At 32.8% G+C, this 15,299-nt stretch overlaps 1 protein-coding gene across 2 annotated transcripts in view; it reads right to left on the reverse strand.

The window, feature by feature from the left end:
* Positions 1-15,299, reverse strand: part of CYRIB (CYFIP related Rac1 interactor B) — a 120,307-nt gene that overhangs the window by 78,788 nt on the left and 26,220 nt on the right. The window contains exon 2 of one of the 2 annotated variants that reach the window (XM_044669175.1): positions 1,750-1,788. The exons of the other annotated variant lie outside the window; for it this stretch is intronic. The gene's annotated coding sequence lies outside the window, so the exon portion shown is untranslated. The remainder of the gene's footprint in view (positions 1-1,749; positions 1,789-15,299) is intronic. 2 annotated transcript variants of the gene reach the window in all.

The following is a 15,299-nucleotide window of genomic DNA, read 5'->3' on the forward strand; positions in this document are numbered from 1 at the left end:
AATGATAAAGAGGACTTGATGTCATTCCATATATTTCTTACATAATATACATCAGCTTTTCCACCTTAGTGTTCCAGAAGCAAAAAGTTATTTATACTTAACTAAAATCATAAATCTTTAGAGCTAGACAATTAAAGATCATTGTATCGAACACTCTCATTTTATAAGTGAAACTAAGAGGATAAGTGACCCACCCAAGCTCATGTGGCTAATTAATATCAAAACTGAAATTAGAGAAATGATATCGAAATCCTAACTATAAATTAAGATAAGTAGGTCTTTTTCCCACTATACAAGACTACGTAGGAGCCTATCGTTAAGAACATATACCAAGATAGTAATAGGGACATCCTATCAAGATAGGAAGATTTAAAATGTGTAATCTAGTGTTATATTTGTCATCTGAGAAACAACTTATAAAACTGGAGATATTCTTCACCACAATATTAGTTAGTTAATAAACTTTTTGGCCATAGAAGTTAAGAAATCATCTACTAACATGTAGACGAGTTGCATATAGGAGAGAAGTGCCCACATTGATGAGATTTGACCACTCTTGTACAAAACTTCTGTATAATGATCAATTAACAAAGGTCTTGTGCAACAAGTAAAAATCTCAAGTGCAACAAATTTCATTAGGCATGATTATTCTTCTGTTCAGGATCTACTATACTGAACAAAGTTTGTTATATTAACATTAATAAGGAAAACATTCTTTTGTACCATTTCCCTGAGACCCAACTTCAATAAAAGTTAAAAAAAATGTTGAGGAAAGTGTTAAAGATTTATACTAGACATTTAGATCAGAAAAATCAATTAACTTTTATGGCTGATATCTTTAATAAGTCTTCCCAAAACTTGGGTTATTAAGGGTAAAGTACAAACAATGCCCATTAAAAAATACATACTGGAAAAAATGATGAATAAGAAAAAAGAATATTCTTACTAATCAAATTTTTAAAAAATATATTAAATATCCAGCGCATGATTCCAAAAACAGACTGAAGAGATATTTTTGATTTGAATAAAACATTGGTAAATTAGTGGAAAACCAGGTATGCCAGTGTTGATGTTGAATTTGGATATATGGCATAGATAAGGTGATAAAAATCTTTTAAACATCTAAATAGCTGCCACACTTGCCATAATGAATTGGCTATTAGGAATTTTGATCGCTAGTGCAATATGTGAAACTGAGGAGAAAGGATAAAAAAAGATTCATAATAAAGTCTAGATTTTCGGTCAAGTGAATTTGAAACATACCTAAAAATTTTAAATAAGATAGTTATTTGGGATCTCATTTAAGTAAGCATGTGTGTACATGTGCATATGTGAATCTACATATATACATGTGCATGCACAAATGCACACACATACAGACACATACACTCTAGCTCCCCAAGAGGAAAAGTAGAACTTTTAAAAAATGAAGAGCTTAGTTTTCTTAACAATTGTATTATTTACAGCTGATAAGCTGTTAAAATTAATTCAATTATCAAGAAAAACATGCTTCCTTCCCAATTCTAAAGAAACCTGGATAAAAAAAAAATTTTAATAAACTTACAATTTCATTACTATATTTCCTACTGTAAGCCAAGAATTCAAGATTTCAAGTTCTTTGTAAGTAGCATTTTTTAAAGTAAGTTTTAAAATAGATAAAGAGTAGAAATTTTTCTTAAACTAACATTAGATTCATCTGAAATTTTGATGTACATTGGAATAATCAAATACCCACAAAGATTTACTTACCTATAACTAATGCTGGTGTTTCTGTTCCTGTCCCTCTATCTGTTGTTTAAAAAAAGAAAGAAAAGGAAAATTCTGAAAAATCATTCTGCCTCCACACAAACTTTGGAAAAAGATAACTTTAAAAAACAAAGCTAAATCTACCTTTTAAATTATATGTATAGATCTTGTATCAAATTTTAAATAGCTAATTTTGGAATTTATAATTATTTGATTATTGCTCATGGAAAGACAGTCTTTGTAGGAAATGACAGTCTAAGACAAGCTCCAGTTCAGTTATATAAAAATGAACAAATAACAGCTATTATAGCACACTGCTCCAATACATTTCTGATAGGATAACTTTGTGGCTCAAGGAACTAGATAGAAACAAGATGAGAAAAGTTAAACTGAATACATTATTCATTCTGAAGCCCTCAGCCTCAATGTTCTTGAAGATATGTTTGAAAGTCTCAAAATATCCAATACTCTAAGTTTCAATATTAAGTTTGCATCTCTTACACTGCCACCCAAATGTCTGATATAATTAAACAAGCTTCTATAGTTTAAAAAAAAATCCTAAGAAAAGCATCTTGTCAAAGATTTTAACCTTTCAAATTACGTACGCATATTATTTGGTTTGAGAAACCAAATTTGCTTAAAGAAATGAGTCTTAATTGCATGTTTACTATCTTAAGACTGAAAATATTATCAATAAACCTGATCCCTGCCCTTAAAGAGCTCACCTTCTAATAGCGGAGAACACACTTGTAAAAATATACAATCTATACATATATGATATATACAAATTCTAAAAGAGATAGTACTGACATTAAATAGAACCAGGAAAAACAAATAGAACCAGAAAAAACAACTTCCTGATGTCAAAATATTAGGTGAAATGTGAAGAAAGGATGCAAGGAAGAAGAAATGAGACCATAGGGCAGTCTATGAATTGAAACAGCCAATTAAAGTGAACCCAGTTAGAAGTCTTTGTATAAGGAACAACAAAGTGGTTAGTATCACTGAACTGTAGAGTACATGGAGGTTAGTAAAGTGCAAAAAGAGGAAAATGTAGGAAGGGACCATGTTATATAGTGTTTTAAAAGCCAAACAGAGGGAACAGCTAGGTAGCACAGTAGATAGCATGCCAGTCTCAGCGTCAGGAGGACCTGGGTTCAAATCAGGCCTAAAATACTTACTAGCTTTGTGGCCCTGGCCAAGTCAGTCTAGCCCTTGCCACTTTTCTATCTTAGAACTGATAGTTACAAAGACAAAAAAGAGTTAAAAACAAAATAAAACCAGGATTTTATATTCTATCCTAAAGGATAACTAGAGTCTCCTGAATAGGGGGGAATAACAGTCAGATCTGTACTTTAGGAAGATTAGGCAACCAACAAACAGGCTGTTATGACATTGCTAGCATGGATAAGGAAACCCTACACCTGCGTTATCAGAGGAGTGAGCATATATGAGAAATGTTGCAAAAGTACAATCAATAGGCTGGCAATAGATTGGATATAGGAGGTTAGAGTAAGGAGTTGAGTATAACATCTGCATTATAAGGCTTAGGAGAAGAGTGGTACCCTCACAAAAATAGGAAATTTAGGAAGTCTAGTTTAGGGCTTGGGGGGGGAAAGATGATGAGTTCACTTTTAGACATGATGAATTTAACAAACTGGCCAAGATTTCAATAGACAGTTGGAGATGAAAGAGTAAAGGTCAAGGGAGAGGTTAGAGTTGAATAGATGAGTCATCTGCAAAATGATGATAACTTTAATAGTGAATGATGAGTTCACTGAATGAAAACAGTATAGAAAAAGCAAAGAAGCAACACATGTAGAACCTTGGAGACCATCTATGGGTAGCAGTCATTACTTGAATGAAGGTCCAGAAAAGCAGATTAATGGGAAAGTAGAGATAATAGAGGGGGTAATCTGCTGGAAAAGACAGAATTGAAAAGGATCATTTGTGCATGTAGAAACATTTGCCTTGACAAAGAGATGGCTACCTTTTTGTGTGAGAGAGGTGAAGAAGAAATAGTAGAAAAAGGCATCTGAGTAATACAAGATGAAGAGAACTAGAGAAGAGGGAGCTCATGGTGAATGACCTCCATTTTTCCAGTGCAATATCTCAGCTAGAGTCTTAGCTGAGAGAATGGGGCAACAGGAACCATTGGAGGTTCAAGGAAGAATGAAAATGTTTGGGAAAGCTGGCATGGTGTAGCCTAATATACTTCTCAATCAAATGGGAATACTATCAGCACTCCCTTGATTCAAAGTATCAGTCCCAAAACCCTAATCTGAAAAGAAAATTCTTAATGTAAACTGAACACCTTTTTGTTTGTCCAGCCATTTCCCTTAATCTACTTTTTCACCAAAGCACAAATAAATACTGAAATTTAGTTGTAATCTTTTATTCTAGCTGGTATTCTTCAAGACCAAAAGAAACAAAAAGGGAACTGTTGAAGGAAGAAAAAAAAATTCATGACATTGGTTCAAGTCCACCATTACTTTAACACTGTACATTAGTAAAAGGTAGTATGGAGAGAAAAAAATAAGACTTAAAAATAGGAAACCAGGAACTAGATACTTAACTAATATTCCATAAATCTCTTTAAAATTAAGTGAATTATTATAAGACTAAATAATATATAGTATATTAATTTTTATTTCACACTATTCAAATCATACCTGCATTAAAATGGCAAGAGCAAGGAAATATTTAAAAATGCATCATATGATTCTATATTTGTAGTCAATCAGAAGCTGTATGATCATGTTTCGTCCAGATCCTCATTATGTCACTCTTTGGTTAGTGAAACAGCCTCCAGATTTTCTCTTTAATTGGTCTCAACCTCACTAGACACTATATCATACAGACTACTTTCTAAATTAAAATTTCTTGACTACCATATTTATCTTGTCACTCCCTTCATTAAAAAATGTCTACTCCATCCTTCTACATGACAATCTTTTATAACTGTCAAAAGTCAGTTACCATATCCATTCTACTCCTCTCTCACAAATCTCTTTTACCAACTAAATAATACAAATACTTTCAACCTCTCTATATAAAATACTTTCAGTTCTAAACCACCTCACTCATCTTCTAGACAACTCCAAGATACTAATGTTCATTCCAGAACTGAACCAAAAAATCCAAATGTAGCTTTCCTGGGACAAAGCAGTGAACAATCCTAGGGATAAAAAAGGAAGTAATGCATATAGATTGAAGACCTAGAGGTGTAAAGGACTTTAGAGCCATCAAATCCAATCAGCTCATTTTACTGATAAAGAAACTAAGACCAAAAGAGGTTAAAAGCCTTGCCCAGGGTTATACTGTTGATGTCAGTAACAATTTGAACCCAAGTCTTTCTGACTCCAAGTCTAGGGATCAATACACTAAAATAAGGCTTCTATGAGACATTCTAATGAAATCATCTGAAGTTAAACCTAAAAAGAGAAAAAACAGTAGTAGAAAAAGAACAGAATTTGGAATGAGAAGACCTGAGTTCAAATCACAATTCTGTTTATTAACTTGTTATCTGTGTAAACCTAGGCAAATTCATTTTATCTCATTTGCAAAGAAAAGAGATTATAAGATCCCAACTATTTTATTTTATAATTTATAAATTATAAATGATATAATTTTATATATGATATAAATTTTATAAATGATATAAATTTATAAATTATAAAATAAATGAAATAGTATAAATATAAAAGCACTTGAGAAAATGAAGCCAAAGTAGAGTTCATCAAAAGTATCAAATGCAGTAGAGAAGTCAAGAATAAGAATTAATAAAAGGCTACTGGCTATTAGATTTGACTTTTAGGTTTCTAATGATCTTCAAGAGAAAGGTTTCATTAAATGGGAAGAAGTTAGACTACAGGGGATAAAAATCAGAAGATGAGGAAGCACCTAAGAATGGATTCTCCTGCATGTAACACAAGATAGCATATGAGCTAGAAATTATAGCTATTAAAACTAAATCATGAAGGGAAAACAGTTCTTCAAATGAAAACTCTTGAAAGGATATGCAGATTTGCATGTATCTTATAGCACCCTTCACCTCAAATTTTGTCAAATATGAATTAGGAAAAAGGAGTAAGGGATGGAGGCTTTAAATAGAATTCAATGAAGAGTTCAGGAGCAAAAGAAAGAAAAGCAGGTCAGTTGCTATAACAGGTTGCAAGACTGAGAATTTTTCCCAAAAAGATAGACCTTAACAAAGTGGAAGGCAATGGGGTTCAAGGCATTAGAGAGGTAGAAAATGAAGATTGTAGGGAATATTAGAGCAAAGACACTGAGGAGTTAGAAATGGATGGGATCAAAGTTACTGATGGGGAATTCAATTTAGTTAAGAGAGATACCTTTCCCTCTGAGGCTAGAAGGAGAGAAGAGATAAAAGCATGAATAGAGTCTGAAATGAAGAACTAGTTCTTTTAGTTAAAATTAACTTCAAAGAAAAAAATCCCACAAACAGGTCGAAAAACAAGGATAAAGAGTCAAAAGAAAAATCAAAATAAATGAAATGGTATAAATATAAAAGCACTTCAGAAAATGAAGCCAAAATACAGGTAGGTCATCAAAAGTATCAAATGCAGTAGAGAAGGCATTTAATTAACATACTTAACCTGTCTCAGAAATTATTGCTATCAGAGGCAGCTGGGTGGTTCAGTGGATTGAAAGCCAGGCCCAGAGATGGGAAGTCCTGAATTCAAATCTGGTCTCAGACACTTCCTAGCTGTGTGATCCTGGGCAAGTCACTTAATCCCCATTGCCTAGCCCTTACCACTCTTCTGCTTTAGAACCAATACACAGTATTGTTCTAAGATGGAAGGTAAGGGTTTAAAAAATAATTTTTAAAAGAAAATTATTGCTATTCCACCAAGAAACAATTCCCTACAAAAAATACAACTGTTGCCCTCAATGACACTAAAATACTTTTCCAACAATTGCTTTCATTTTTTCAAAGATTTTTGGGCATCCTACTTTAGTCTCCCAAGTCAAGTCAATAAACATTTACTAAGTGCCCACTATGTACCAGGTACTACTATATTAAGTGCTTATCCCATAGACAAGTAAACAGATGTGTACTTTTATTCAAAAAAAAATTAGATTTTTCTTTATTTCTTAATTAGGAAGTTTTGTAATGTTAAATTAATTCCAGTAGAGGTCATACATTAACAATCTGACCTATGCAGAGCTAAAATATTCCCTCTCCTATTTTCAAGTTCCATTTCAATAAAAACAGAATTTTTCTGGCAAACAGGATAACAACACTTTTTAAAAACTCCCCCCCCCAATATTAAAATCAAACTATTTTAAATCAATCTACAGGATAAGCAACAGGATTCACCAATGAAGGGTTTTATAGGAGTGGTTCAGTTGTAATGTATTAGTATTACTGAATTTTCGATTTGTATAACATTATGCTAACACTGAAACTAACAGCTATTATCATTCAAATGCTACCCAAGGACTTCAAGGGCTTCACATTATTCTTGAAATAAGCCTAACCAAAAAAAGGAAAAAAAGGTTAGTAACTTAAGAAAAGCAGAACACTACACACAATGAATACAATAAGTTAAAAGAAAACCTAAAAGCTGATGAGTGCAGACTAACTGTAATGCCCAATCTTGTTTCATAAAAAAAGGATGAAACAAATTTTTCTTGTCTCTGTGGAAAGGCAGGCAAATAACATATATAAAATATGCCATCTACTGTGATAAAGGTACTTTTTCATAAAAGTTTTGCATAAATGCTTTCTCTATAACAAGTGAGGCTTCAATGGAGAGGGAAAGTCCAGGAAATGATCCATAAAAAAATGATAACATGCTGAATGCCGAGAATACCACCCCCCCCAAATCGAAATAGTTCCTGCCCTCAGGTTCCTTTTCCTGAGTGAGGAAAACATATATATATATGGATATATGTATACACACATGTATATAAAGATATATAAACACAAGATACATAAAAAAGCAGAAATGAAGTATCCCAGGTCAAAAGGACAAAAGTAATTGACTGTACCACAACAGGTTTCTTAAAAATGGAAATCAAAGAGTTCCAGAGACAGATGAGCAGAAAAACAGCATTCTAGATACATGGAAAGTCAGCATAAAAGCATAAAAGTCAGCATAAAAGCAGAGACAAGAACATTTTTATGTAAGCAACAGGAAGAGGGCAAATGTAACTAGACAACAGAGAATTAGTGTAAGAAGACTTGAAACAATTAAGGGAGAGAGAATGATCAAAAATGACTAGAAAAAAAGATTTCATAGTTCTCATTCATGGAATTGCAACACTTACAAATGATGGAAAGATCAAGAGTATAGCTGAGATGAAAAAGCATCATAAGAGTTGAGATTAAAGAAGTAGGATATTAAATTATTTGAGGGAATGTCTGAGAAAAAGTTTAAAAAGTCAATTTTGAGCCAGCCTATGAAGTGTTTCAAATGCTAGGATGAGTTATTTCTAGTTTACCTTAAAGATCAGAGTGGTTTTTAACCAGGACAGTAATAGGATTAGAACTCTATCTTAGAAGATTATTTTGAAAGCTGTTCTGAGGAAGGTTTGGAGAGAAAAGACTAGAAGCAAGAAGTTGATTAGGAGATTACTTAAATAGTCCAAAGGATTGGTGACTAGGAACTGAACTAGGTTAATAGCCATATGAATAGAGGAGATGATTATGAGTTAAGTTATAAAGATAAAAAAACTTGGCAATTGAATTGAATTGAAAGGAGTGAGGGAAAAGAAGAGTCATGGATCACTGGAGGAATAGAAAAACCCTCATCAGGAAAAGAGAAATGTTGCAGTTGGACAAGTTTTATATAGCAGATGATAAGGATAATGGAGGCCTAGTGATAAATGATTTCTCCTAAGTCACGCAATGACATAGGCAAGAAAAAATCCAGGTTTTTCAAATCTGCCCATGATTCTTCCTCCTAAATCATACTGCCCCTTTTGAAAGATTCCTAAAGCAAATTTTAAAAAAAGTAAATACTAACTATAATATCCATATTTATAAAAGTGATTATTTAAAATAAAGGGGCAGTTAATTCATGTGTCAAAAAGAAAAAGAGACAAGATAGTAGTATAATTAGGTAATTTGAAATTGGTGGAATGGCCTGACAGGAAGCGTAGTTACTAATGGTATAAAATGTCAATTTGGAACAGTCTCCAGGGGATCATCCCAAGGATTCATCCCTGGCTTTCCCTTAAGTATTTAAATTTTTATCAATGAACTGAATAAAGGTAATAATGATGAATTTGTCAATTCTGTAAAAAGCAGATAGGAGGAATAGCTAAAACTTTGGATGACTAAGTCAAGAACTGAACTCCTAAAATAACTTGAAGACGAAAAACATTGAGCTGAAAAGAACATTGCAACAAATCTATTAGAGGAAAAGTTAATAGGGCTAAATATGTCCTGCACTTGGTTTTAACTTCACAAATATTAGACAGACAAGACAGCCTAAGCAGCTGGTTATTTTTTAAAGACCAGTGTTTTAGGAGATTGTAAACAATGATATGGTGAAAGTGTTTCGATTAACTATGTTAAGAATATAATTTTATCCAAAAGTTCTAACCTATCAAGCCTTATATTAAAAAACTAAATTAACTGACCCTATGCCTCTAATTTGAACTTGGGCAAGTGTATTGCCTTTGTTTTCTCATGTATAAATACTGACTAGATAATCTCTCTAAGATGAAGTCTAAAGAATGAAATCAAGACTCAAAGAATAATTCTTGGTTGGTCAGTTGATAAACAAGTATGAAGCACTACTATGTGCAAGGCATTTAGCTCTGAGGATAAAAGAAAGGCCTATCCCTGGCCTCAGTCTATTGGGGAACAAAAATGCAAACAACTATGTACAAACAACCTATTTACAAGATAAATCAGATAATCAAAAGAGGGAAGGCACTAGCATTGAGGAATCAGAAAAGGATTCCTTAAGAAGGTGGGATTTTAGCTAAGACTTGAGGGAAGCAATAGAAGTCAGGAGAGAAAGTTGGGAGAACATTCCAGGGATAGGAGATAGCTAATGAAAATGCCTGGAGATGGGTGATGAACCTTGAAGGCGAGAGCAAAATTTTAGTTTTATGATTTTTATACCAAAACTAAATGCATCAATTAAATTTTTACTGTTCTCTTGCTCCATCCAGTACCTCTGTCAATTGCAAACTCAGTATTATATATACTCATTTGTTCACATGCCTTTCTAAAAACATACTTTTTTCACTTTTTTTTTAAACCCTTACCTTCCCTCTTGGCGTCAATACTGAGTATTGGCTCCAAAGCAGAAGAGTGGTAAGGGTAGACAATGGGGGGGGGGGGGGGGTGTCAAGTGACTTGTCCAGGGTCACACAGCTGGGAAGTGTCTGAGGCCAGATTTGAACCTAGGACCTCCCATCTCTAGGCCTGGCTCTCAATCCACTGAGCTACCCAGTTGCCCCCACTTTTTTCACTTCTGTCCTACCTTTTCAAGGACAATGATTATATCTTCTATTTCTTTTGTATCTCTCCATAGAAAAGATCCTTAAATTCACTATACAAATAGCTCCTAGAAGTTTCATCTTAAAACAAAGAACTTGAATTTGAATGTACTGAGGGGACTGGACAAAAAAATGTCTTCCAAATAAACCAGCAAAAACAATGAGAAATCAAATACATGTCTTTAGTAGGAAATGTGAGTTAAAGTAGCAAAATATGAAGCAGCAAAATCTAATTGTTTCAATTAATTTCTTGCTATTCAGGCTGTGGGTACTTCATAAGTTTGTGATCAGTACAAAAACTGCCTTCTGGCCTGTTACAAACATTGGCTACATTTTGACTATTTCTTGTCTGTTATTAGTTGAACTGAAAAATTAAATTCTGCCCTAACCAAACTTTTAAAACTACATATGCTGTTGTCTAACAGATTTTTTTAACTGCTTAAAACTGCACTAAGAATTTAGAACATCATGTATTTTACAACTACCACTTTCATCACCCTGAGATGGGAAAAGATTCATCAATTTCAAAAAATGTAGAGAGGGAAATCAAAGCTAATTTTGGAAATGAATAGAAAGCAAAAGAATCTACCTCCTTTCATCTCTTTTTGTATTCTGTAGAAGTTTTTATGAATGCTTCTGACATCTGTATGTTAGGAATAGGTATACTGACTATACCTGTGGTATATAAGCTAATCTCTGAAGGTCAGGAAAAAAAAGCTAAATTTTCTATGCCAGAATATTTAAGTCATTTCTAGCTTTTTTTTTTTAAATAAAATCCTTACTTTCCATCTTAGAATCAATACTGTATATTGGTTCTAAGGCAGAAGAATGGAAGGGCTAAGCTTGCCCAGGGTCACACAGCTAGAAGTGTCATATTAGAACCCAGGACCTCCCATCTCTGGGCCTGGCTCTCAATCCACTGAGCCACCCAGCTACCCCCCATTTCTGGCTTTTGATGGCCTACTGTTTAAAACTCTTCACAACCTGGTTCCAATCTACTTTTCCAGTCTTATTATACATTATTCCTTTCATATTTTCTATGATTGTTGCCTAACAAGCCTTCTTGCTATTACTAACACACATTCCATTCCTTGACTTTGCACAGGCCTTGATGGCCCTTCCCCCTTCTTGTAGCTAATGTTTCCCTCTCAAAATGACCTATTGTATTTATTTGCACCCATATAAATTTTATTTCTCCTGAAAGAATGTAATCTCCTTGAGGGTTGGTAATGTTTCATTTTTGTCCTTGTAATCCTAGCACATAATGAGCACTTTTAAAAATGCATACTGGGTGATTAGGAAAAGGAGCAATAGCTAGCGAAAGAAACCATGGGAAAGGAAAAAACAGAAGAGGAGAAATCCTATTTCTAGACCACCTCATTCCTACCTCTAAACTTCAATTTATAGTTCTTAAAGGGTAAAGATCTTTGATAATAAAAATTTCGTGGACCAATAAAAAATGGTCAAGAACTGTACTAGAATTAGCCCAAAGGTTGGGAACCTATAGCCCTTGTGTAGAATATAGTTCATTTTAATTTCATACAACCTGTTAAGTCAAATACCTTCTTTTCCAAAGATCTTAGTTCTTTAATGTGGACACTATCCTCCTTGACACAGAATACAAATCTCCTATGACTTACTAGATAGCCACTGAGAGTTCTTATGACTAAAAATCTCATTATCCAACCTCCATGTCTCTCTGAATTTAAACCAGGCTAATTCTCAAATAGAAGACATGCTAGTACGTCATCACTAGCTCTATAGCAATTTATGCCAACAGCTATGAAAAATTCAACTGTTTTAAAAATCTTTAATGGCAATACCTTAAAAGGCCACAAGATGGGAATATTGCTGCTCCCAAGTCTTTTATATATGCATCTAAATGCAAATTTGAGCAGTTTCTAAAAGCAATTTAATATTTTTGAATCTACAAATAGTTGAAAAGCAGATACAAAATGAAACAGACAATATTCCAATTTTCTATAAACCAAAAATCTTCATGTACCAATGTATAATGACCAAAATGAAAGAAAATCTCTACCTCACACCACCAGTAAAATTACATAAATGTCCCTTCCAATACTATTATCTATACTCTCCAGCTATATTATTCCTAATCTTCAACATGAGGCAAGTTAGGTGACTAAATAGAGAGCACTGGGCCTAGAGTGAACACCTTTGTTAAATTTGGTCTCAGACACTGATTAGCTGTATGACCCTAAGCAAGTCAATTAACCTCCATTTGCCTTAATCCATTGGAAAAAAAGAAATGGCAAAACCACTCCAGTATCTTTGCTGAGAAAACCCCATGGATTAGTAACAGGTGCTAGAGTCCAGGATCATGACTGAACAACAACAACAATCTTTAAAGAATCATTAAGAAGTGGAGAAATCACTTGATATATCAATTAGTTGACTAAACTTTTAAGTTTTTAAAGCTTCTAAAAGTGTCTTACCTAAGCTCAGTATCTCATCTGGTGCCTAAAAAACAAGGTACTTAAAACAAATGTTTAATTAATCATTTCAAACTAATCAGAAACTAAGAAAATGTTATGTAAAATTCTGCTTATAAATAATATATATTAATTATAAATAATAGTTAACTCATTAAGTCAGAACATAATGTTAATCATGCTAATATTACAAGTCTAAAGAATATATAGGCAAATTAGACTCACAGAAAAACTCTTATCTAAACGATACTGGAAAATAGCATCCCTAGTCCTAGAAAGTCATCTGAGTGATGCCAATAATCACACTATCAAGAATTTTCAAAAAGTATTTATTAAGCATCTACTCTATGTAAGATGGGCAATTAAGTGGCACAGTAGATAGAGTACTGGGACTGGAATTCAGAAGACATCTTCCTAAATTGAAATCTGGCCTCAGACAGTTACTAGCTGTGTGACCCATGGCAAGTCGCTTAACTCTGCCTCAGTTTTCTCATTTGCAAAATGAGCTGGAGAAGGAAATGGCAAATCACTCAGTATCCTTGCCAAGAAATCCCAAATGGGGTCATGAAGTCAATCACTCTGAACAACAAAAATGTTTAAGATGCAATATTCCCTTATGGGGGGGGAGGGGGGTACATAAGGATAAAGTCCAATGATTAACTTATCACAAAGCCCTACTGCAGTCTCGAAAAGACTATGGATTCATTCTAAGAATAAGTAAAGAACATAGCATTAGACAGTATGTTCCACTTTATAAGTAACATAACATTAAATAACATGTTTCATGTTAAAATATTCTAAACAATTTTATAGAGCTTTTTATCATGGTTAAGCATGTTTATAATGATAAGTAAGGGTGACACTTGGAGAAATGCTACATGTTGAAACCTAAATTATGATAGGTATTACTGACATTGTTGTTGCTGATATTCTGTTGTTGTAATTGTGCCTAGCTCTTTTGAGGTACCATTTGAGATTTTCTTGACAAATGCATTGAGTGGTTTGCCATTTCTTCTCCAGCTCATTTTACATATGGTAAAACTGAGGAAATTATAGTTAAGTGACTTGCTCAGGGTCACACAGATAGTGTCTGAGGTCAAATCAGAACTGAGGTCTTCCTGACCACAGGCCTGACATTATTCAAATGAATCACCTAGCTATCAACATTACCATGGATCTTCCCTAAAAATTGTCAAACTAAACACTTTTTTATAACTAAACATGCCACATATTATAAAGAAACAAAGTATAATTACTTCTTATATTTAAATATATATGCATATGTGTGTATATACATATATAAATTTTTAATAGGTAACTTTTTTAATATATTACATTTTCCACATTAAGATAGCAAGTCTCTGAAACTTGCCTAAAGAACTTTCCAATAGAATATGTGGAGAAAAAAAATTTTCAAAGTGTTTGGCACAGATACCTAATGCTTTATTATTCATTCATTAATAAACTTTTCCCATAAAAAAATTACTTTAAATGTATTCATCTAACTTCGATGACTATCAAAATTGTACATAATAAAATAACATCAAAATACATAAAAAAGGCTTTGTTAATATAAAACTAATGCAGAAATATCAAGAATTTTCTAGGACAATGGACAATTTTTCAGTCTCCCACACAACACAAAATCAGGCTAATTATTTCAACAATTACTATCACATTCTGCTGTAGGCAGTGGTATTCTGAAGTCAGCTCAAACTAGCTTGAGTCAAATATTAAATTTTCAGTATAAGTTTTCACAATTCAGAAATCAGCAAACTCCATAAATCAAGGCTTGATTTATTGTTTTATTGATTAAGACTTAATAAAGTCCTGGGAAAGATTTTGTTAATAATGAAGATTAAATTTAAAAGTGCACTGTGGGTAAAGTAGTAAAACATTTACCTGCATAATTCTATGTATTAGTTGTGCAATAATTTTGCTTATGTACTTGTTCCTCTACTTAGGCAGGTAAACTTGCACATCCTTAAGTTTGCAATATCCTTAAGGATGAATAATACTATGATAAAAAAAGAAAAAATGCTGTACTTGCATGGCATTTACAAGGAAAGTACCTTTTTTATGAAGAAAAAAAACAAAATTATCTTTTAACTTCAATATGTGTCAGCCTAACTTTGTTTAAAAGACAGATGAAATATGAAATAATATTGGAAATATAGTATTTACTTTATAATAGAAAGATAATGAATGTGGATATCTTGACCAATTGACTATCAAATATAGACCAATTTATATATTAACTTTATATGTAGATGATAACATTGTAAACAGCAAGGTTTTAAGTAAAAGTAATGGTGAAATACAAAAGAATGATACAAAAGTATTTTCTTTATTCAACCGTCATTTCTTAGTTCATGTTCAATCACAGATTTGGGCAGTGCTTTGCATTCATTGTGCATATTTACTTGATTGTTTATATTAGGAGTTAAATTTACAATAAAAACTTTTTAATGTATATAATTCTAAGTATTCCTGATGCTGAATATGAATTCTATAACACTGATAAACGTATCTGCTCAATTTAGATATTATTTTAAGTCAGTATGGGATGCAAAGATGATAGTCTTTTTCTGTAGGAGTTTATAAGATAAAGAAATA

Source organism: Gracilinanus agilis, chromosome 1 (assembly GCF_016433145.1).
Source record: "Gracilinanus agilis isolate LMUSP501 chromosome 1, AgileGrace, whole genome shotgun sequence".
Taxonomy (NCBI): Eukaryota; Metazoa; Chordata; class Mammalia; order Didelphimorphia; family Didelphidae; genus Gracilinanus; species Gracilinanus agilis.